Below are 24,686 nucleotides of genomic sequence, written 5' to 3'. Positions count from 1 at the left end.
GTAAAGAGCTTCCACGTGGGAATTTTTGTCAAGTGCGTGATGTAAATAAAAATATGCAAATGACATGAAATACGAGCGATGAGCGTTTGCCGCGAAAATTTCTCCAGGGTTCTCGCCCGTTGACAAGATTGTGACACCTTCCTAGTTTATTAACTTTATTTGAAAATACGTTTTTTCTAAATAACTCGGCCGCTTTTTGAGATTTTTAATGTTTCTCTTTTGGAAACACTAGATAAAATGACGAACTTAAATTTTGTCAAATAAAAGAAAAAAACGATTTTTTTTGCCTCTGAAGGTGGGAAGTAACCTTAAAACGAAACATTAGATTTTATATGGAAGGAACCGATTCGGTGCAACTGTTCATTCAAATGACCGCCCACAAATTCACTACGAATAATATTATAAACTATTTGTACAACTGCTAAAAAGAATGATAAAGTTGTTCCGTCGAAAAACAAAACTTGTTGCTGTCGAATATTCGGGCCCGAAGTCGCCCGAAAATGGCCTGTCGTATCCGACTATCCCGAAGTATTCTGTAAGTCTATTCACGACGGCTTGCGGCAAAGTATTCAATTTCTGTAGCCATGGCTCTGATTGGAGTTTAATTTTTTCTTGTTTTTAGATCGCTAATTCCTGTTGTCTGCATACCTCATGCTCACCAGACTACTGTGAACCACAGGCAGGTTACGTTGGCTGGCCAGACAAATGTTTCTTGAACTCAGCTGACAGCTAAACATTTAAAAAGAATATATTAAAGTTTTGTTCTCTGTACTGGGCGGCATATCTGGATTTTGTATTTGACACTCTCCCACCTAGAAAATAAGTCTTCATTGTGAATTGATGAGTTTTTTCACAAGCTTGTTTTGTAGGAGAAATTGATCTACCATCAGACTATGACTCCATCATGGCTGGAGGCGCATGCGTCCTACATTGACAGTTCTCGCACAATTACCGCTCATCAATTAAGATTCAACGCTGGCTCAGTAAGTGACGCAGCTCTCCTAAAGGTTCCCACGATTCCAGCTGGTGTGATGAGAGATTCATTTTCGCTGATCTTAGACATCACAGTCGCGCATGACGTCAGCATTGGCCAAGGAACTGACAGCGATATCAAATATGGCGTGTCAGACGGTACCAGATTTATCGGCTTTGGAACATGTGACAAGGGAAATTATGGAACTAATTCTCCATGCTAAGGATCGGAAGGCTTGTCTGGCTCTACTTTGACCTCTCTTCGATACGAGTCAGTAACCCCTAAACCCAGCGACTCCTTCTACCCCGGTCAGTTTGTCTTCACTATCAAGTTGGATGAACGCTGGGGCTCCTGCTACACTGCGCATGACGGAGGCTTCTTGAGGACCGCTGGCTACAACAACCGACTGATGCTCGGCAAGGGACTCACTCTCGAGGTTTACAGGAGTAATGCGGGAGAGAGGGTTGGGATCAGGTACATCAAGGTCGCTGTCAAGCAAGACGCCTAGGAAGAGAAATCCTCAAACACAGCGCACATAAGGGAACCATAACAGTAGAAAAAGGAAACACCAGCAATACTGGGAGTATCAAAGAAGTTTCAATCATTGTATGTTTTTAGTTGGTTACTAAATAAAAACGGGACTAAGAGAAATTCGTTGGTCATTTTATGTATTATACATGATCAAACATTGTCAGTCCACAAACTCAAACCAATATTTTGCAATACACAATAAAGAGAAATTTGTTGGTCATTTTATGTATTATATATGATCAAACATTGTCAGTCCACAAACTCAAAACCAATATTTTGCAACACACAATAAAGAGAAATTTGTTGGTTATTTCTTTTTTACGCTGTATATAATCGATCAGTACCAGACGCAAATCGTCCCATTTCTTTTGATGTGCACGCATCGTCATTTTACAGTTATCAGTTAGCGAAAAAATCTTTCCAATCGGGACAAACATGCTCTTACGTCTTCTTGGTCAAAAAAAGCACCGTTAAAAGTTAAGCAGCGGAAAATAGGAGCAAAGTCGATGTCACTCGTTTATGGAATCGAACACCTGCGGTATTGGGATAAGTTTTAGGAAGAACACTGGCTAGTTTTGAATTTTAAAAAGCCAGGTTTTTTGACAGTTCACACTTTCATCTTTAGCTACAAAATAATTTACGGACTGAGTTGATTATGAAGTGAAATCATGGATTCAGTGAACTCCTTACATAAGGCCAGTGCGCCTGAAATTTGAATTGACCAATCAGGATTCAGCAGTTGTTAAAAATTTACTGTCTTGACGTCAAAAGCATGTTATAAGATAGGCGTTGAAGTCGGGCAACTTTTCTCACTGGAGACGGCATTTAATAACCACGAAACGCAGCTAAGGGATATATATATATAATTCACATCCGATTGTAATAAGTACAAAAACACACACAGAAGAAAAAGGTAAAAAAATATAAATAAAACATTTTGTGTCTTCAAGTTTTTTGTTTGGCGCCAAAATTCGATCTTCCGCGGTTCCCCAACTCGCTCTTCGAAAACTGTTACCAGGTAGGATATATAACTTGCAAAAATCTTGGACGATTTTAATTTCGAAGAAAAACGATGTCCCCCCCCCCCCCCCCAAAAAAACTCTGTCTGAAACTTTTAAGCGCCCGAAATTTCAAGCGTCCGAGATACTTACAGTACAGTATAAAACTATGAAGTAGCTCCAAGGCTATAATTACGGCGTCGTCGTTACTAAAGCCGTAAATTCCTTCCATTATCTAGGCTAAATTTTCCCGTAAAAAAATAATTTTAACGTCACGTTACATGGAAAAGCGAAGTGAATCCTTAGTTCGCTGGCCTTTTGTGCTCTTAAGAAGAACAAGAAGTTCAACGCTAAAAGATTTAAAACGCATTTAAAAAGGCGAACGAGGTTTCGGCGCTACCTTGCGCCATTATCAAGTCAAAAAGTGACTTAAAAGATATTTATTGAGTGTTTTTAAGTGAAGTTTTCTAAAGTACAGAGCAAACGAAAGAACGCAAACAAATTTAACTTTATTCAAGCCTCAAGGTTAAGTTACAAAGCGCGAACTAGCGTTGGCACTAGTCACGAACCGACCACTTTGAATAATTTAGAACAATTGCATTTCATCGCCTACGTCAAGTTTCCTTTGCATTAATTAGCTCGCGGAGATAAACTAGTGTTCAACAAACGTTGTTTGAACTGTGCAAATAGCCAGAAGTAAAACATTTCATTTCAGTGCCGGGATGTCATTTTCAGTTTCAGAACCAGTCCCGTGCGAGAAGGCAAGGATCGCCAAGCATTCTAACATGAAGACTACAAAATAGCGTAGCCGTCAAGTTTCCTATAATTGACTTTGCCTATGTTGGAACCCCATTAATACGGTCACCAGCTGGGACAACAACGACTGAAAACAATTCAAAAAACTACGACGCTATATACGGAATTTTGAGCAAAAGAAGAGACTTGATGAGGTTACGTAATTAACAATAAGGGATTACATAACACGACGTGAAAAAAACTAATCTACATTTAATCTGCACGGAAAAAGTACGCAAAAATGAACTAATAAATGCAGAAACTGAACCGAACGCAGCTAGAAATATTTTGAATTGATAGAAACAAAGGCACAGCAAAAAATAGGCGACGAAATAGAAAACAATTAACCCTCGTGGGTATAGCGAGGTTCCACGGTATATAAAACCTGTTTAGAGCGATTTCACGTAAAGGCGTATCAGGCTACGCAGAGATAGATACATATACACCGCGGAAAACAGTAAGTCAGTTTTTTGGTATTTTCTACGTTTAAACTGCCTCTTTAACAATCATCAGTTTGTTTCCAACATAAACCGAAATCGTTGTTGAAGCAACTTTCGGTAAGTTTGTTGAACTTCTTGTCATTGGTAATGAATGTTCTGTGGTCTTATTATTGTTTTCTAGGTTGAACATGGACCACCTCAGTTTTATCTTCTCCTTGCTGTTAATCGTTTCGGTTACTACTACTAGCTTTGGATCTGCGATCAAACCAAACAACCCAAATGGAGAGGTAAAGAAAGAGTTGACTTATGTTATTGCCTCTGATCAAACTTTCTGTTTGCAACCCTGAATGGCGTTTCTCTTAAAATTGCTATGGCATTTGAAGTCCGTTTTACGCCTTGAATAAAATTAGAATTTAAAAGCGAGCATGAAAAACGGAAAAGCGCATGAAAATTAGCTTTTGCAACTCGACGTGCCATTTAGAATCTGAAGTTTATGCCGAGACCTAGCCTGCGAGCAGGCTCCCAGCGAGCGAGCGTCCCGCCCCGATCGCCTTGCTCTCCGAATTCTCCAGTTTCGCACTCGTCCGCTCGCTTTGCTCGCAGAATATTTTTTCCGTCCCCGCCGGGAGCCTCTTGGCAGACGAGCTGAGACCTTGTCATACCTATACACTTTTCCAAGAAAGTTGAATTGAAACGTCCACAATTTCATTCAAATACACTAAGTTTACATGTCGAATGAATTTATTTATATTTTTAACACTTGACAGAGGGTGAAAAACGTCTTTGTGTGTGTTAAACACTAAAAAGGCCTTGGAAATATCTTTTCTTTACATAGCAACTAATAGAACTGCACAAAAGCAAGGTAGTAACAACTTTTATTGGATATTTGTCGCTGTCCATTAGAAAAAAAAAAAGAATAAAGTGAACAAATACATCGTAAATATTAAATCAGAGAGTTAAAATGAAAATCCAGGTTACTGAAAACAATAAACGATTATAATAATGTTGACATTGTTATTCATGACAGCACCATTGATAATTATAATAATTATAACAATAACAATAATTACGATGATGTTGCTGCTGATGTTTTTTGTGCATTGTAAACTGATTCAACTATGTTGTCATGATAACCATACCAGCCAGAGGACAGTTAAATTTTGGCATAAAACATTCCTAAATAACAATGTGTCAAGGGACAGTTTTGAAACATTGCTGATTGTTGTTCTAACATTTTAGCTTTTTTCTTCTTTACAAAGCGGGAAGTTGAGGCATTGTTGGCAGATGCTGGTTTAACCGACTTCCCTGAAATGGTTCCCAATCGCCAGGTAAAAAGAAATTATTGTTTTTTTTTTCTGTAAAATCCAACTGAATGATAATAATAGTAACAACAACAACAACAAGAACAATAATAATGATAATAATAATAATAATAATAATAAGGATAATAATAGTTCATTTATATAGCGCACACATCCATTTATTGGCCGACGTCCTTTACTATCCCTAAAAACTACAATGTTACTCTTAGAAACTTAAAAACTAAAAAAATCCCTCTCCCTTTGGGTTGTTTGGTTTGTTTTCCTTTTTCCGGCATAGGAACTGGAGGCCCTTTTGGAGCGATCTCATAACACTGAAGTTAAACTGCCGAAGGACTTGGAAGACCAAGACAGCGAAACGTCTAAGCGCAAAGGTAAATCATCTTTAGGAATCGGTCTTAGAAAAAACAAAACAAAACAAAACAAAACAAAACAAAAACAAACAAACAAACAAAACATATCAAAACGTTAAGCATATACACAGAACATTACAGGAGTAAAAACTTTACCAGTTGGTACAATTCTAGTTGAGTTAGCCCTCTAAAGATGGCACAGGTTTGCCGCCACTCGTCAAAATCAGGAGCTGTTGGTATAGCAAGTAGATCTCTAGATCGGTGACTTCAGTGCGAAGGTTTTAAAAACATTTCGGTTGTGAAACTAACTTGCTTATTTCATTTCAGTTGCTGCAGGAACGGTTATTGAAGGTGCTCAGCTTACAATCAATCTGTTGAAAGACGTCCTAAATGTCCTCGCTAACGTGAAACGCAAATGCGCGATTGGCGTTGACAACGAAAGTGGACTTCCTTGGCAGCAAGGCTCTTTCTACTTCTATTCTGGCACTGCGGATGAAAACTTGCCTTATTCTGTGGATAACGGTAAGAAGTGAATCTAGCATTTACAGAGGCTCGCTTAGGCCTTGCCACAAATATCTGGATATGTTTTTGGATATTTAGAATTTTCCGAGATTTTAGAAACATTAAGATATTTAGAAAAGTTAGGCAAATTTAAAAATATTCATACCTATTTTGGCTTAGCCCTGTGTTTTCCTCGCTTTCCCATTGAAACAAGACTAAATTTTATGCCAGAAACAATACAGTTTAGCGATTTCCCACTTGAAAAATGTATTCCATATCACAAAAGCGCTAAAGGAACAAATTTTAAAAATGGCGGAAGCTGGTAACATCGAAGCACCTGAATCTTCTCCTTCAACTCCGTCCACTGAAAGAGATTTTAGAAAGTTTGGCTGGGCTAAGGGATTTAAAATCGGAATTTTTTTTTACGATAAAAAATGAGAGATTTTTCAGAGGAGTTTTCAAGATATTTAAAAAGCGTTTGATATTTAGGAGATTTTTTGAGAATTTCTGGGGAGATATTTAGGCGATTTTTCTGCTTAGTTTTTGTTTCACTGAGAAGATATATCAAACACTCGAGACAGTGTTTCATCGGCTATCCAAACACCTCGAATTTCGTCAAAAATACTCCGCTGCGCGTCGTATTTCAACTCTCTTCTCGGTGTTTCAATATCCCGATGAAACACTGTTTCTCGTGTTTGATATATTACTTGAACTTGACTAACACAATATGAGCAACACCAACGTTTCACCTTGTTAAACATACATGTATATTTTTTTTCTGAGAAGACTCTTGCGCAAACATCCTTCACCATTTCGCACCATGCTTAATGTGTGATGTAATTTTCTAAGTAATATCCCCATTTTTCAGAATTGGAGTCTCTTTAAAAGGGCCCAGATTCATAACTAGGAAAAAAATTAAGACGGATTCCGCTCAAAGTTCAAGGAATAAGTGCAAAATTTATTTACTAAAACTCTACCTATAGCACGGTAACGTTTTGAATACTATTTAAAACATCTCACTGTAATTCATTTCTCTAGATGACCCCGCGATTAAATCTTCAAGCATTCTCGAGAAATTTAATGTCGAACCTCGTAAAAATGCTTAAAGCGCGTGTTATTGCGTTTTAAACTAACGCGAAACGTCCGTTTTAATTGAAATATGGATAATTAACTTCAAGTCCAGTTTTGTCTTGCGGGGTCAACTTGAGAGCTAAGGTTTCGATAAGATCTTCCTACCTTTATTCAAAATATTACCATGCCATGAAGTTTTTTTGGTAACTTAATTTTTGCCATTATTGCTTGAATGTTCTGCGGAAATCACCTTAAAACCCTTGTCAGGAAAGCGCAGATCAAAAACAAATAACTCGGCACATAGTTTTTCGTTCAGGGGTCTTAATATTAATTTTCTATTTAAAAATGCGTTCAAAATTTCAAAAGGAAGACGCAACGTTTGACTTAAGAAAACATGTTTCGGACACTTCAGTATTCATAATTAGCTTTTTTTTGTTAACATCTTTACATTAGGGCTTACAAAGTTGCAAACGCCTTTGGAAAACATGTTTTCTAAATATTAAATTGAATTGTGTCGTGATTTTTAAATGTTTACTTTTTTTCTAATACTGCGAAATTTCAAATATTTTCAAATGTATAAGTACTGGAGCATCGATAAAGTTGGTACGTGTCTTGTGTGGCTTGCAGAAGGCGTAGAGTTATATTTTCTAGGGTGGTGGTTTATTTTCTTACGACTGATATCAAAGATCAATTATTTGCCTCGGCCTTCGGTGTTGGCAAATAATCGATCTGCTTGCCACTCACAAATCACGATATTTTGCGATAGCCGAGTTTAAAATGTGTAAATTGCTTGTCTGTTTCTTTTATTCTATTTTCCACAGCATGCGCTGTTGTTTACGGACCTCGCAAAACGTCTGGACCAGTCGCAACGGGAGCTGTCGGAGTCCTTGCCTACTACATTCCAAGCATCGACAAAACACTTGCTGTGATGTTCTCTGTTCCGTTTGATTATAACTTTTACCAGAACTGGTGGAATGCTAAGCTGTACCCTGGAAACCAAAGGGCCAACTATGATCAGTACTATGATTTGTATTATGATGCAAACCCCTTCAAGGCAAATGGTTGGCATGACAGATCCCTCGGTTCTGGTCTGAAATTTCGCGGCTCTATGTCCAATTCTGGTAAAGCTACCTTGGAAATTCATGTTCTTAAAAAATGAGCAACTGGCATGTAAACCAAGCATGCTTGCACAACTTAATCGCATAACCGTTTATTTTTTTCTGTGGTACTTAGTATTGAAGAGTTGAAATGAAAAATAAACGTGTGGGAAAAAGAAACTGTTTTATTGTTTTTCACAATTGAACCTACACTAAGGAGCTTAATGGGCTAGTCAGGAACTCCTCTCAAAGGACCGATGGCTTCCTTCTTTTAACGTGTCAACCCTGTTAGCTACTTAATTTCCATATCATGTGTTAGGTATAATATTTTGGTTTGATTTTGTTTATTTTCACAAATTTATTCAATTTCCTTTTTTTCTCTAATTCTCTTAACCATCGGAGGTAATACTCTTAACCCTCGGACGTACAAGGCGGGTGGCATCCACCCTTCCCCCCATAAGATTTTTTCAAAGTTCTGAAAAGACGATTTACTCTAAAGAGCTAAAACTTTCAGCAGCTTTTTCCTCATTCTCTGGAGAAATTTTGATGTGCCATGGCAACCAAGAAATCTCTTGTAGGTCGGGCCAAAAATCAACTTTTGAGATAAATCTGTATTTTCCCCTTTTCCTCACAAAATAGCAGAAAGTCATGAATTTGTACATTTCGTGGGCATTCTAGCTTGATTTTGGGTTAATTTCCGTTATTTCTTGACCTTTTAAGAAAATAGTGAAATCCAAGATGGAGGACCCAAGATGGCGGTTCAAATGACGTCAGATGACGTCGTAACCAGTAAAAATGGTGTCGTCCTGTAGAACAAGCTCAGGGATATATAATCATTGTAAATTCATTTTGCTCTCTCTTAACAAACCGAAAGCCTAGGGGAAGGTTCTCTCTAACGCAGCCGTCCCAACCCCTTATACCACCGTGAGTGTATGAGTTAGCTTTCACGTCCGAGGGTTTAAGTAATAGTAGCTCGCCCAGAATAGCTTTGCTAGCTGCGAGCTACTAAGGCTTATAAACCTATTATACACCCGGTAATAAAAGTTGCTGTTACCCCTAACTGCATGTTTGCAGGAAATTTAAACTCCCACAGTATCTCTTGTACAACACGGAGATAAATGACAAAACTATCACCAGTAGGATGGCTCCCTGCAGTATTTTTCCAAAAAATGAAATTTATTGAACTACATGTAAGTGCAAGCTAATTTATAGGGGAGCTCCTGCGCGCTGAAGGCACGCAACCGCAGCCCCATATCTTAGAAAAATTTGGTAACTCACTGACCGAAAAAAAAAATGGCAGTTACAAGATTGTCCTTCCGTGCATCCGTCCATCCGTCCTCACGTCCTTACGTCCTTACGACATTTGCCCTGCGAGTGCGCAAGCCGAGTCCTATGATTTAGTTTTATCACACATTGTGTACACATACCAAGCAGGACGCCGTTAGACATTTGCATTTTTATCTTTGCTGAAGAAGGCAACAGTAGTAGGCGAAACGTCCAGTGCATATTTTTAGCCAGTGTCAACTTTTATTTCTTTTTACCAAAAACGTCTTTGTGTTAGTTGCATCTAGTTCACCAGTTAAGTTCTCCAAAGTTGCTTTTCTGGTGTGAAATTTCGTGCAAAGTTCGAAGTTGGAGTACAAAAACAATCTCTGTCAGTCGTTGCGAATCACTTGAAATCAGACTTTTCTACCGTAAATTGAATAGCAGAAAGCGAGGAAATTCGTTAAGCGTATTCCACATAAATTCTCTTATTTACAGCAACGATCAGAAGGTAAACTCGACTGAAATTAACTTACCTTTTTACTTAACATTTTACGGTGAGAGAAATGAAGAATTAAGCGCCATAATCGCGCCAAGCTACTAACAACCAAACAAAACACTCAATTGAATTTACTTACAGTGACTTTCCTCGCCATTTAAAAGTAAATACAGATCCACTTGCATTGATTAATCGTCGATGGAAGTGTAAAAGAACGTACTAGACTGAGGATTACTGCAATTTCGTTCATGAAAATAGATCAACACGACGATTCCGCTCACCGTGATTTCAGGATTTGTTGAATTCCGCTCGCTCACGAACTGAGAAAAAAGTAATTTGCGTTTACATAATTTCTACAATCTTGGAAAATTGGGTACGCTTTATTTGATAGTAACCTTATTGTTAAGTAGTTAACTAGAAAAAGAAGTGAAACCACATGCCGAACAATTAGAGGAGTATCTGATCCAAGAAAAACAAATCATTTTCTTCCTGTATGGCTATCGCTTATTGTAATCAAGAGCTCCGCTTTTAGTCTTGGCTAAATCTATATATCAAAGTGAATACATAGATTCAGTGAACTAGAATTTCTTCTAAAAAATTGAGACAAGACAGAAAAGCAACGCAGTAAGAGGCGGCTGTATTCACAAGCTATTATTTTGAGAGCCTCCGCTGAGTTTGGCTTGGAAAGACATTGGACATTTTCCGATAAAGCACAAAGACTCAAACCGAATTTCCGCAACAGTTCTACTTGTCTTCCATAGTAAACTCTCGAAAAGTCACCAAAAGTACACTGCAGTGGATCCCCCGAACAGTATATGCCACAATTCTGCGCTAATCCTGCAGTCGAGATATGGAAACGTTTTTAGAGCCAGTGAGTTTATATTATACATGTATATTATGATATATAGTGTCGCGCAATATAGTGTCATATTCTGTCCCTATCTTATTTGAATTTAAGTTCTGGTTGATTAATACCCAGAGATGAAGAAAAAAACTTCGTATTCTTCACCTTTGTTTCATTTCCAACACAAGAAAAAAACAAAAAAAAACAAAAAAAACAGTTAAACAATAGAAAATAAAACTTAAAAAAGGAATTTCCTAGAGGCTATTTGTTGAAATGACGTATTACGCTGACAAAAACTTGAACCAAAAGAAAAAACCGTGAAATTTTAAGAAAAGAGCAGAGAAGCCATGCAAGCTCGCTCGCTTAAACATATTGAGATCGAGCTTTTTTTCTAACTTTCACGACCCGAAAATCTGGTGGATTTTGCTCCCGTCTTATTTTATATTTTATCTATTGATACCAAGACGTGAAGTAAAGATTGTGTTCTTTTCCGCTATACATTTTCAATTCTCGAAGAAACAAATAGGAAATCAAAGACAAAGGGCTTTTAAGAGTCCGTTTGTTGAAGTGGTGTACAGAACTGGCCGCGGAGTGTACCTCGAACGTGGAACTGTCATCAATGTATAGCAGTCAGTTAGGAAAGTTATAAAGAGATAAATCGAAACTTTTTTTAATAAGAAATACACCACTTAAGACATAGAGCCCCTTGTTTTTCTCTGTCCAGTTAAAGCTTCATCTTATAATTGGAAGGCCGTTAAGAAAACGCACATATTCAATAAAGGTTAATAACGGAAAAGAGAAAGGAGAAAATTTCGTCATTTTGCTCTTTTAACCCTTGGACGTACAAGGGGAGGGGTTGGATGCCACCCCCCCTCCCTTTAAAAAGGTATTTTCCAAGTTGTCAGCCTTCGCGAACATCATAATATGTCATTTGTGTGTCTGCGATTTTTGACGTTGCCACAGTAACCACAACATCATGTAGGTCTGCCCAAACTTTGCAATGCTTTAATGTTGCAAGAAGAACTCGTGCTTCTGCCAAGGTGAACAACGAAAGTGACTTCTCAATGGTAATTCTGAGGCAAACGTCTGAAAGCGGTTGCCCGTGGCTTGTCCGTGCATCATTAAATACATTTTTCAGAAAACCGCTTAACATGCAACTAATCACTTTCCTTGAGTAGACTTGTCAAAACTGCAAATGAGAAAGGTGAGATTTTTGCCCTTCACAAGAATTTGATGCCTTTCAATCTCTGTAACATCGTCTACTTTCCGTCTGTTTCATTAATTAGTTAAACTTTGGCACAAGCATTTTCTAGCTGGTATTCTGCTTAAGTAATTACCACGTATGAACTGATTATCAGCGACCTATTCCTAGTGGGTTTTTGTACATCAAGTATTTCTGTCAGGGACACTCGCACGGACTTCAAAACGGGATGAACCTTTACTGGTGGTGTAAATAGACTAGATTGCTAATCGGGCCCAGGCTTTTTGGGGTCTTGTGGGGTCGAGGGGATGGATTTTTTGGCCCTCACCCTGTAACTATTAGCTATGGCCATGAAACCTGGGAGATTTATGGTACGTTCATTAATATATCCTTTTGGGCGCAAAATATGAAGAATTGGCGTCATTCTCAAACTGCCACTTTATTAGATAGTAGTAGTAGTAGTAATCTTTAATGAGGATACCAACATCACAGTAGAGTGGTTGTTGAGATCCGCCTTCTTGGTTTTTGTGATTTTTGTAAAATCTCAGAAAAACACTAAAAGCTGATAAGAAAGATAGAGTCTAAAGGAGTAAAAGCTACAGCAAGAAAGTTAATATATTGAGTTTTGTTTTAAAAGCTGAACAAAAAACGAGTGACACAAAACTCCCAGATGCATTTTAGGAAAATTCATCAAATTTGGGGTTCATTGATTCAACAACATTAAAGTTACAAGCGGTGAAAGTTGCGAAGGGTCTAAAACGACTTTCTCACCCGCATTCCGGTCTGAATAGGGTTAAAATAAAACTGGATCCAAACACGTGCTTTACTTCTTACAATACCTCTTCCTGTTGAATCAAATAATGGTATAATTAATACCCCAAGCAACGAACAACGTTTAATTTAGTCACACCTGGGAAAAACTAATGCATCTACTGGAAAGCCCGATTTCCTTGGTCTGAAGAATTTCAAAGTATTGTTAGTTTTTCTGGATGAGATGCTTGTCCACTGCACGTAATCCTCAAGCATTTTTGTGTGCTACCCTTCAGTATGCCCGTTCTCATTTACACCCTTAACAAGTTGCAGAAAGGAGACGTAATGTATTATTGTCTTGCTATAGAGTGTTCTCATTGTCACGCAATAAAAGGTAAAATCAAAAACCATTCAATGGATAAAGTCAAGAAATTGAGATATTATAGACGATAAATAAACAAGACAGGTCTCCAAGTTTAAGGTGTGTGCGTTGTTCCAAAGTTGAGATATTCGTCGAAATGTTCCGCGCAAAATGGAGCCGCCATGTTGGTGGACCTCCTTAGTCCTCCAATATGGCGGCCGGAAAATAGTGTAAACATCTGGAACTTACTTTGGCTACCTAGTCGACTGATTATCTGAACCGAACCAGAAAACATTTACACGAGCACTTTTCCTAATACATTAAAAACTCGCGTGTAAGAACCTAGGGATTTAAGAACCTTCAGGCAGAAATTTGCTTTTTTAATACCCCAAAATATAAGAACCTGTTTAGCCAAACAAATTCCAACAGGTTCTTATATGTGGGGTTTAACTATTTAATTTATATATTTTTTTTACCAAAAACAAAAAGGTGATCGAGAGTTTAGAAAATTGAATTGTTAAATGAAACTCAAAATGCACAATGTATGTTAAATTTGAACTGTTGTTATGAAACAATTATTGCTACAATTTACAGAATGTATCATTTCTATGTAATCTTGGTCTTGGTTCAAATGCTCCATGCATGTATCCTCTTACAGTTTGATCATTGTTTTAATATAACAATATAATATCAATTAATGTTGTTGGACTTTTGGCAACATGGGTATATTAATGAATATTTATAATGAAGAACAGACCAGATTTTATACTATTTTCTGATAATCAACAACAATGTCAACTCTGTAGAAATTAAGAAGCTAATTAAGAACCTACTTAGCCTAAACTTTTCAATAAGTACCCCATAATACAAGAACCTGTTTTGCCAAACTCTGAAAAAAGTAGGTTCTTACACGCGGGTTTTTAATGTACTTTAACTCCTAAAATGGCTAAAAACCACGGGATAAGTGTATATTTTTCGACAAACGCGATCTTAGCTTCATGTCACGCACCGCCATAACTCCCAAATTCAAAATGCGCTGGTTTCCAAACGAAGGACGCTATTGAGCTGGAAAGTTATAAACAGATGTAAGGATAAAACCTTTAGTGGCTCTTTAGTTTTGGATTTGAGAATTTGATGACACACTCTATTACTACCATTTTTACAAGTCTTTTTTCCAGTAGTCTTATGGCTGCATTCGCATCTTTCATTGTGTCTACATTAAATTGGTACTGTCGGACAGTTATCACCACGGAACACTCTATTACTGTTTTGCTCAAGATAAAACACAGTACCCTCAACGACTCAAACTCAGACCGCTCAGCCGACTCAAGTGACCAGACAACGAGCAACCTGTAAGTCGATCGAGTCTTCCTTGTGTCATAGTTGACGGTGAACTAACTTAAGTTTACTGACGCTATCCTAAGCGCGCGGGAGTTTCATAATGACCTCAAGGAGGCTAAGAGGCTAGCCGTTTCACTTGACAACAGAACATCTATGTAGGTGTTAGCGTAGTTTAAGTAAGAAAATTAATAGCGCTTTTGATGCATATATCAACTGCAACATATCAACTGCAACATATCAACTGCTTTAATTGATAACTTTATCAGCGATTTTCTGTTTGTGGACACAAAATTTGTGAGAGAGAGAATTGTTATTATTTACAGCGAGAAGCAAGAGTTAGGACGGCTTAGGATGAAACATATTTTTCCAAGTAAATCCCTTGTTTATTATTTATTAATCAACCCGCGGCAAAATTTTCATTTTTTTCACTGAAGTTTCTATCAATTTATAATTTCACAAATAATCAACTCCCAATATTACTTTTATTCTGATTTTCTACTGCTAAAGTTCCCCTAAGGTCAATTCGTGACAATTCTAGTGATGCCGATTACATTAATTGTGCTGCGTTTCAAGACTTCTCCCTCTAAGCATCTCGCTTGATGGCGACCTTGACGTACTTGATTCCAACTTTCTCTCCTTTACCACTTTTATAGACTTCAAGGGAGAGTCCCTTACTAAACATTAGCCGGTTGTTGTAGCCAGCGGTCCTCACAAAGCGTCCGTCATGCGCAAGGTAGCACGAGCCCCAGCGTTCATCCAGCTTGAGAGTGAAGACAAACTGACCGGGGTAGAAAGAGTCGCTGGGTTTAGGGAAAACCGGTTCACGTCGAGCAGACGTCAAAGTAGGGCCAGAAAACCCTTCCAATCCGTAGCATGATTGATGATGTAATTCCCCTTGTCAGTTGTTTTAAACCCAATAAATCTGGTACCGTCTGACACGCCATATCTGATATCGCTGTCATGCCCTTGTCCAATGCTGACGTCATGTGCAACTGTGATTTCTACGGTCAGCGGAGTTGAATCCTTACAGACACCGGCGGGAATCATGGGAACCTTGAGAAGAGCGGCGTTTACTATTGAGCTTGCGTTCAATGTAAGTTGGTGAGCGGCAATTGTACGAGAACTGTCAATGTAGGATGCATGCGCTTCCAACCAAGAAGGAGTCATGGTTTGACGGTAAATCAGTTTTTCCAAAAATACGTCATTAAAAAAGTAATCAAGACTCTTAAAACTAGTTATAGCCTAGCTCCAGTGCGCCCAACGAAGCACCATGGGTGAGAGTTCTTTTTTTTTTCTGTAGATAAGTATTTTAAATGGCGTATGACGTGCAAGTAGTTTTCCATCAGACATAACTAAAATAGGTAATATTGAAATCACTAGCCTCCGAGGAAATCACGTGACTCACCTGTACATTACAGGAATCCGCTGAACATACTGATTGAACACAACATGAAAGAGCGACCTAAGCGACAAGAAAGTAAACAATTAGTCATTTAATATTGAGAGCTGGATAGTAAACGAAAGTTTGGGTGACGGTGTGCGACCCACTTCTTGAAACCTTCGCCTTTGGTTTCACACTAAAAGATGTCATTTTCTTTCCCTGTTTGACGCTAAGCCTAGTAATTGTTACCTATTATTGACCAAATTCTACCCAGGAATTACGGTCGAACCTCTATTGATTGATTCTGTTTTGTTTTATTCCTCTATTAAAAGGCCACGAAGATTTGAAGTTGAACGTTTTTGGCCAGATGAAGGTAAAAGAATGGCAATGTGAAATACTTTAAAAACACATTTTCAGCAGTATTTAATTGAAGCAATCACAAAACAAAGTCTTGAAGCGTTTTAGTTTGTTTGTGCAGCACACAAGCCAGTGTTGGGTTGACAGACTCGTCGAGTCTGTACACGTAATTGTTTCTTTGGCTTTTGCTAACGTTATGGACAAAAAACCATCACTGTTCTACTTTTTCTCCTCTTGCATTTGTTTGCACGTATATTTGATAAACTGAAAACTGGACCACGCCCAACGTTGTTTTCGGGTGAACCTCTATTAAACGGCCACCCCTATTAAGCAGCCAGTTGTCTCATCCCCGAGAGTGGCCGCTTTAAAACAGAGGCTTAAATGTATGTCCTTTTGCGCAATTATTTAAGCAGGGCCTTTAATGAGATTAATGAAACCAAACTTTTCAAGAGACGAATAGTAACAAGGATAAAAATATCTTCTTCTGAGACAAACCTATAAAAGTCCAAATGTTGATTCAATGACTGTACTAGTTCGTACCAAAATGTCTGCTAGGCTAAGTGCTCAGCTTGCTGCTAAAATCTCATTCTTAGTTTCAGTGTTCTCCTGACAACTCATAGCAAAGGTTCTTAAATGAAAGAGGAAGCTGGTATTGACATTAACTCACATTGCACATCACCAGGCAAAGGGACAGCATATTCACACGATATTGAGCCATCTTTCAAGATCGATATTCTCTGACCTGTGAGGGATGAACATCGAAAATGCGGCATGGATGTATCACAGACGCTTGCAGTAAACATGAATGCTTTGGCATGACTGGTTATTATCCCAAATTTCTCGTATGCATGTTTTCGCGGCATGTCCTAACGGGAAGTGTTCAAAAAACTGCGAGGCAAATATTTCTGATGAAAAAGGTCCCACAAAACAGTAATCTTCACCTACGCATTCGCAGGAATTTTTATAGAATAAAACTGAGATTTCTGTTAGATGTCTAAATCACTTACCGTTCAGTGTCTTCAATACGCCTGTGCCTTGTTCGAAAGAGCAGGAAATCAACAGCTAAATGTTAAAAAAGAAGATGATAATCAAAAACAATAATAAGCGTTATTAGAAACATATAGGGCACTGCAAGCTTACAACAGAGACTTCTGCAAAGCCTACTTGTGTCTGTTAGCGCCAGTTGATCTGTGTTACGAGGATTTTTGCAAGGAAATGATTAATAATAGACTAACATTCCTATTTTATTTTGTCTGTGAACTCACAGTCGTGTTTACTCAGTCTAGTTTACTGAGGCATAACTGCAATTGAGTGTGATTCTCCCTGACTAAACAAACGCGACTGCTATCACATCAAAACTAATGGGTAACAAGGTACGATTTGTTTATTTAAGACTAAGTTCAGTCAAATAATTCCTTTTTGCATATTCAAAAATATATGAAGTAGGTCGAACTGGAGAAAAATAATCAAAATTAAAACGTTTCCAAACTTTGTTGTTTACACGGAAGATTAAATGTTGTTGTCATAAGTTAAGCAACAAATTGAACTGCAGAACATTTTTGACATCTCTGGAAACTTTGCTCCTGTATTTAAACCTTCATAATTGCTTTTAAGGATGAGTTTAAAACTGACAAAGTGTGTTTATAAACCTGAATCTACACTGACCAAATTGTTCAAAGCCATGGAAGATCGCTTGCTTAACCTTATTCCGGTTGGGCTTTTCTTCTAACTTATACGACCCGAAGTTCTGGTAAATTTTTCCCCCGTTTTATTTTAATTTTTATCTATAGATACCCAGACGAGAGATAAAGATTGTGTTCTTCATTCCGTTAGACAATTTTCAATTCATGAAGAAACAAATAGAAATCAAAGACAAAGGGCTTTTAAAAGTCCGAACTGGCCGCTAGTTCATTCCTTTTGTGTCGTGGGGTAGGTATTTGATCAATTCCTTTTGGATGTTCTAATTGGATATATATATATTTTATTCACGAAAACGTTTTTGCAAATGCAGAAAGTATCCTTAGACCAATGTAAAAGCTTTTATAATGAGTTAACAGAAAATGGTCTAATTATTAGGGATATTGATTTTTTGGAATGGTTTGTTTCGTTACTAATGGCGTATGAATTCAGCTGACCTTCCTCTCAAAGTAAACACTATTCTAAGCACGTCCGCCCCAGCCGAGCTTCAGGGAGAATATGAATATTGTAGTATCCCTGTAAATTTTGGATAATAGGAGGAGTTATAATTGTGATTTCTTTCCCTGATCCTCTAGCCCTCGGACGTACAAGCTGTCGTGAAGACGACATCTGATCAGCAGTCTTGGATCCGCCATCTTAATTGGGTCCGCCATCTTAAATTTCACTAATTTCTTAAAAAGTCCAGAAATAACGGAAATCAGCAATCAAAAATTTAGCCAAAATGCTTATAAAATTTAGACATTTAAGAATTTCTGCAATTTAATGAAGAGAACTGGAAAAAAATAGAGAATTATGTCAAAAAAAGTTGATTTTTGGGCAGACCTACATCATGTTTGAGATTACCATGGCAATGTCATAAATAGTAGACACAAAAAATGACAGATCATAATGTCTGCGAAGGATGAATAAACAGCTACTGAAAATTTCAGCGTCTTAGAGTGAATCGACTTTTCACAACTCGGAACAAACCTTATTGGGGTGGAGGGTTGGTATCCAGAACTTTTCTCCCCTTGTACGTCCAAGGGCTAAAAGAACAAAATGACGAGATTTTCTTTCTTTCCGTTATTAACCTTAATTGAATATGTGTGCTTTCTCAGCGTTCTTCCAATTATAAGATGAAGCTTCAACTGGACAGAGTAAAACAAGGGATATATGTCTAAAGTACTGCACGAGTGTACCTCGAACTCGGAAACTGTCATCAATGTAGAGCAGTCAGACGGGAAAGTTATAAAGAGATAAATTTAATTGCAACTTGCTGAACAATCAATGCAATACTTTGGACATAGAGCCCTTTTTTCCCCTGAAGAGTTAAAGCCTCATCTTATTTTTGAAAGGCCGTTGAGAAAACACAAATATTCGTTAATATAAAAGTTGAGAATAGACAAAAGAAAAGAGGAAATCTCGTCATTTTGGTCTTTTTAGCCCTTGCACTACATGGGAAGCAGGGGTGGATGCCCGCCCCCCCCCCTCCCCCCTCACCCCCATAAGGTTTTTATTGAAGTTGTGAAAAGGCGACTTACTCTAAGATGATGAAACTTTCCGTAGATGTTCATTCATTCTTGAAGGACATTTTGATATGTCATTAGTGTGTCTACGATTTTTGACGTTTCCATGGTAACTGCATACTTCATGTAGGTCTGGTCAAACATCAACTTTCTTCACATGATTCTCTTTCTTTTTCAATTATAACAATCATAATAATAATAAAGATCTTTCAACAGGGAGCCCACTTCACATACATGTGGTTTTCAGTGGGGCCCGGCAAAAATAAGTTCTCTTCATTAAATGCAGAAATTCTTAAATTTCTACATTCAAAAAGCATTTTGGCTTGATTCTTAAGTACTGATTTCCCGTATCTCTTGACATTTTAAGAAAATAGTGAAATATCAAGATGGCTGATCTAAGATGGCGGATCCAAGACTGCGGATCAAATGACGTCTTCACGACAGCTTGTACGTGCGAGGATTATAGGGTAGGGAAAGAAATCACAAGTATAACCTCTGCTATTTTTTAACATTTTTTAGGTATGACATATTATTCATATTCTCCCTGAAGCTCAGCTGGTGCGGACGTGCTTAGTATAATGTTTATAGGAGAAGGGATACGTCGAGAAGAAGTGTAGCTGAATTCATACACCATGAGCAACAAAACAAACCATTCCAGCAATTCAATGTCCCTAATAATTGAAAAAAGTTTGTCTTAACTCATTTTAAAAGCTTTCCTATTGGTCTAAACATACTTTCCAGATTTGCAAAACCGTCTTCCTGAAAAAGAATCTATATATCCAAAAAGTACATCCAAAATTGATCAAATACACCACAAGACAAAAGGAACTAATGCTACCAGGCTTTGAAAAATTTGTTCAGTGTAGATTCAGGTTTATAAACACACTTTGTAAGTTTCAAATCCATCCCTAAAAGCAATTATGAATGTTTAAATACAGGCGCAAAGTTCTCAAAGATGTCAGAAAAAGTTCTGGCAGTTTAATTTGCTGCTTAACTTATGACAATAACAGTTAATTTTCCGTATATACAACAAAGTTTGGAAACGTTTTAGTTTTGATTATTTTTCTTCAGTTCGACCTACCACGTATAGTTTTCAATGAACAAATAAAGGAATCATTTAACTGAACTTAATATTAAATAACCAAATTGTTCCCTGTTACCCATTGATTTCGAAGAGATAGCAGTCTCGTTTGTTAATTTATTGAGCGAGAATCACACTCAGTTGCAGTTATACTACAGTAAACTAGACTGAGCAAACACAACTGAGCGGTGATAGACAAATTAAAAAACGAGTGTTAGTCCGGCTATTGTGAATCATTTCCTTGCAAAAATCCGCGTAACACAGATTAACTGGCGCTCGACGATAAATTCACTTCTTTTCTTACAGACACAAGTAGGTTTTGCGAATCGAAAGTTTCTGTTTTTACCCTTTTAACGACCCATTTAGCTGTTGTCTTCTTGCTCTTTCGAATAAGCCGTTGACGTATTGAAGACACTGAAAGATAAGTGATTTAGACATCTAAACAGCAGCCTCAAGTTTTTTCCAGTAAAAAATTCCGGCGAATGCGTAGGTAAAGGGTACTGTTCCATGGGACCTTTAGCATCAGGAATTACTTGCCTCCGAGTTTGTTTGTTTGTTTGTTTGTTTTACCACACTTGCCATTAAGACCTGCTGAGAACACTGGCGTAAGAGAACTCGGGACAATAACACGCAAAAGTGTTCTTGTTAACTGGCAGCGTCTATGATATATTCATGTAGCAATTATACTTTCTGTTTGTCCCTCGCAGTTCGGACTATATCGACAGATTGCTCAATATCGTGTGAATATGCAGATTTTACTGCTGCTGTTTCAATGCCTGCGGATTAGCAGCCGCGTCTTAAAAATTTTTAAAAACGTTTGTTATGTGTCAGCTGCAGGAGCACCCAACGTCGGTTTGTCTCAAATTGTTCATACTAAAACGCTGTTTTAGTACTTTTAAAGCTCTGTGGGTTAATTTAAAGCCGAGATACATTAGTTTTTATTTATTTAGTCATATTAGAGCTTGTCCTGTCGAATTTATTAGGACTTTTAAGTCAATTTCCCGAAAGCCTTAGGTCGTATTGCCTTGCCGAAAACATCACTCACTCACTAACTCAATCCTCCTTGTTCCTGATGGAAAATAGGTCGTCAACTAGTGCCCGCCACCTGACCCTATTTTGAGCAGTGCGCTTCACTTCTTGCTTGCAGGAAACAACACATGAGCGGTACCCGAACCGTCTCTTTTCTTACCAATCCCAAAACAAAATGCATCAATTGTCTCATATCACGAAAGTACGAGGTAAGAGCTCCCCAGAGAAAATCCGAGAGGTTATTAACTAAATCAAAAGACCTACCGAACAGATATTTTACCGAAACGATCGATCCGCTGGGTACCTCTGATGAGTTGGTATTAGAACACTGGAACTAAGAAAGAACAAGATTCCAAAAACTAGCTTAGAACTTAGTCTAGGCAGGAATTTTGGATGATCTGGTACAGTGATGGAATCAACCTTTGGTCATTCATTGAAAGAAAACTACGCTATACTAGGGACGATCGTGATGAATGTCCGGGGGTCTTGCCTTGTATTTGAACCCTCGGACGTACAAGCCAATTCATACCCCCAACATGGTACCAAGGGGGATGGGTGGATGGAACCCCTCCCCTGGGTTTTCGTTCAGCGAGATAAGGTAATTACATTGATTCCGGATAGCCCTGAGATTGCTCTACAAGATGATACCAGCTTTGTTGATTATGACGTCATTTGACTAGCCATCTTAGATCCGCTATCTTGGATTTCACTATTAGCCACTATTTTCCTTAAAAATTCAAGAAATAACGGAACTTAATACAAAATCAAGCCAGAATAGTTATGAAATGTACAAATTCTTAAATATTTGCAATTTGATGAAGAAAGCTGGAGGAAAAAATACAGAAGGATTAATGAACAGCTACTGAAAGTTTCAACCCCTTAGAGTAAATAGTCTTTTCAAAACTCTGAAATTAACTTATGGGGGGTGGCATCTACCCTTCCCCCCTAAACAGTTATGTGCGGCGCCAAAGCGCCTGGCTTTTTAGCCGTTTTGGTCTGAAATAGGGTATCGATTTTTAACATTTTGAAATAGAGTATGGTTTGTACGCCTTAGTCAGCTTTATGTGTAAGTCTCGGAAGAAGATATTTGTATCCTTGTTGATATTCGTCTTATGAAAGATGCGTTTTTATCAATCTTATTTGAGGGCCTTCTAAAATAATTACGCAAAAGGTTCCTGAGTAGAATTTGGTCTGAAATAGGTATCAATTACTAGGTTAAGCCAGAGATAGGGTAATTAAAATAGCATCTTTTAGTCTGAAACTGAAGGCAAATGTTTCAAGAAGCGGCTCACACTCCCCTAAGTAAATGTTTGTGGAGTATCCCCTGTCATTATTCAACGACTAATTGTTTACTTTCTTTTTATTTAGGTCGCTCTTTCCTGTTGTGAGCAGTCGGTACGTTCAGCGGATTTCTGTAATGTAAAGGTGAGTCAAGTGCTCGGACACTCGTGATTTCAATTACCTATTCTAGTTATGTCTGATGGAAAACTACCTGCAAGTTTTCGCTATTAATTTTTACCCATGATACTCCGCTAAGCGAGCTGAAGCTCCGCTATAGCTTAACTCTAAGAGTCGATCTTGATTACTTTTTTAATGACGTTTTCAGGAAAACTTGATTTACCATCAAACCATGACTCCTTCTTGGTTGGAGACGCATGCGTCCTACATTGACAGTTCTCGTACAGTTACCGCTGACCAACTTACATTCAACGCAGGCTCAATAAGAAACGCCGCTCTTCTCAAAGTTTCCATGATTCCCGCCGGCGCCTGTAAGGATGACAGTAGAAATCACTGTTGCAAATGACGTCAGTATTGAACAAGGGCCTGACAGTGATATCAGATATGGTGTGTCAGACGGTACCAGATTTTTCGGGTTTCACACGACTGACAAGGGGAATTACGGTGATCATTCTCCATGTTATGGAATGGAACGTGTGTCTGGCTCTACTTTGACCCCAACAAGATACGAACCGAATAAACCTAAACCCAGCGACTCTTTATACCCCGGTCAGTTTGTCTTCACTCTCAAGCTGGATGAACGCTACGGCTCCTGCTACACAGCGCATGACGGAGTGGCGTCCATTAATCTATTATCAGCCGATGAAATACAGGATATGTCTGCCTTGAAATGGATTTTTTTTTGCGACTTTTGTGTACTTGCGAGGAAACTTGCGTGTCCGTTTGGCCACCCAACGCAATTATCTACCTCCTAAGTTCGACTTGCAGCTACTTGCGACCGCTTGCGAGTCCGTTTGGCTCGGGTTTTATGGTAAAAAATAGGACGATTGACAACTGTAAAAACAAGGTATTCCCTGACCAGTATTACCTGATCATATCATGGGCTCAAGCTTTAAGCTTATCAAGGTCACATGTTTTTTTTTTTAGTTGACCTATGACCGAGTGCTGGTTTTCGACTGGATGGCGAGCTCATGTCAGGTTAGCTGGTTGTAAACAGGGCCGGGTTGTTCGGAAGCGGGTTAACGCTAACCTAGGATTAAAAGTTAACCGAAGTATAGCTTTTTCTTCAATACAAATGCTTTTCACTACTTTTGTTTTGTGTATTATAAGATTATTCAACTCAAAACAAAAGGCCAAACAACATACAGAAAACCTCACCGCAACGTTACAAACTGAAATCAAAATTCTCGCTTATCCTGGGTTAACATAATCGGGCTTTGAGCAACTTGGCCCGAAAGTTCCGCTTTTAGGCTTGGCTAAATTGGACTACGAGTAGTACTTCTTTCGCTTAGTCCGTCGAGCGAGACCGTAAATAAACCGCGAGGAGATATTGCCGCGTGAAATCCTGGGGGCGAGGTGCGAATTTATATTATGAATGATCATATATTTGAGCTGCGGAGATTTTTTTAGGCTTTAATTTCACAACTACTTGAGTTGTGTGCATAACTGCGGTGATCAATCATGCCCTCGCTTCTTTTTGGGTTAATTAATAAATTGATTTCACATGGCGTCATTCCCGTTTTCGCCTTCCGTCCGCTAATACAGTGTCGGAAGCTCCAGCGGAAATAACCCCGAAGGCTTCCGGAGTGCTCATGGAATGCCTTTAGGAGTTTACGAGTTTTAATCGGAAAGCTCGAGAGCTTTACGGAGATTTCATGAAAACAAGTCCCCAAACGAGGAAGTAGGCATTTCACCGACTTGAGAGTGATTACATGATTCCAGGATGACATTTTATACCGCTCAGAGATCATCACTATTTTCTCTAAAGGCTTGTCATTCATGTACACCATACTGGCGTATTTTTGTTTGGAAGTCAATCGCACATCTAGTTTAGTCTGTG

The 24,686-nt window shown here is 38.3% G+C and overlaps 3 pseudogenes across 1 annotated transcript; 2 read left to right on the top strand and 1 right to left on the bottom strand.

Moving 5' to 3' along the window:
- The first annotated feature begins 893 nt into the window (after positions 1 to 893).
- Positions 894 to 1,574, top strand: LOC145495428 (uncharacterized; annotated as a pseudogene).
- A 3,762-nt stretch (positions 1,575 to 5,336) lies between these two features.
- On the top strand, positions 5,337 to 8,494 carry LOC145494288 (DELTA-actitoxin-Afr1e pseudogene; annotated as a pseudogene). Its single transcript, XR_014050247.1, has 3 exons — positions 5,337 to 5,430; positions 5,737 to 5,931; positions 7,803 to 8,494. The product of XR_014050247.1 is annotated as a DELTA-actitoxin-Afr1e pseudogene (transcript).
- Positions 8,495 to 14,743: 6,249 nt separating this feature from the next.
- Positions 14,744 to 16,952, bottom strand: LOC145495021 (uncharacterized; annotated as a pseudogene).
- Between the last annotated feature and the right edge of the window lie 7,734 nt (positions 16,953 to 24,686).

Source organism: Orbicella franksi, chromosome 8 (assembly GCF_964199315.1).
Source record: "Orbicella franksi chromosome 8, jaOrbFran1.1, whole genome shotgun sequence".
Classification (NCBI taxonomy): Eukaryota; Metazoa; Cnidaria; class Anthozoa; order Scleractinia; family Merulinidae; genus Orbicella; species Orbicella franksi.
The sequence above is the reverse complement of the archived record's forward strand: the minus strand, read 5'-3'. Positions and strand labels throughout refer to the sequence as shown.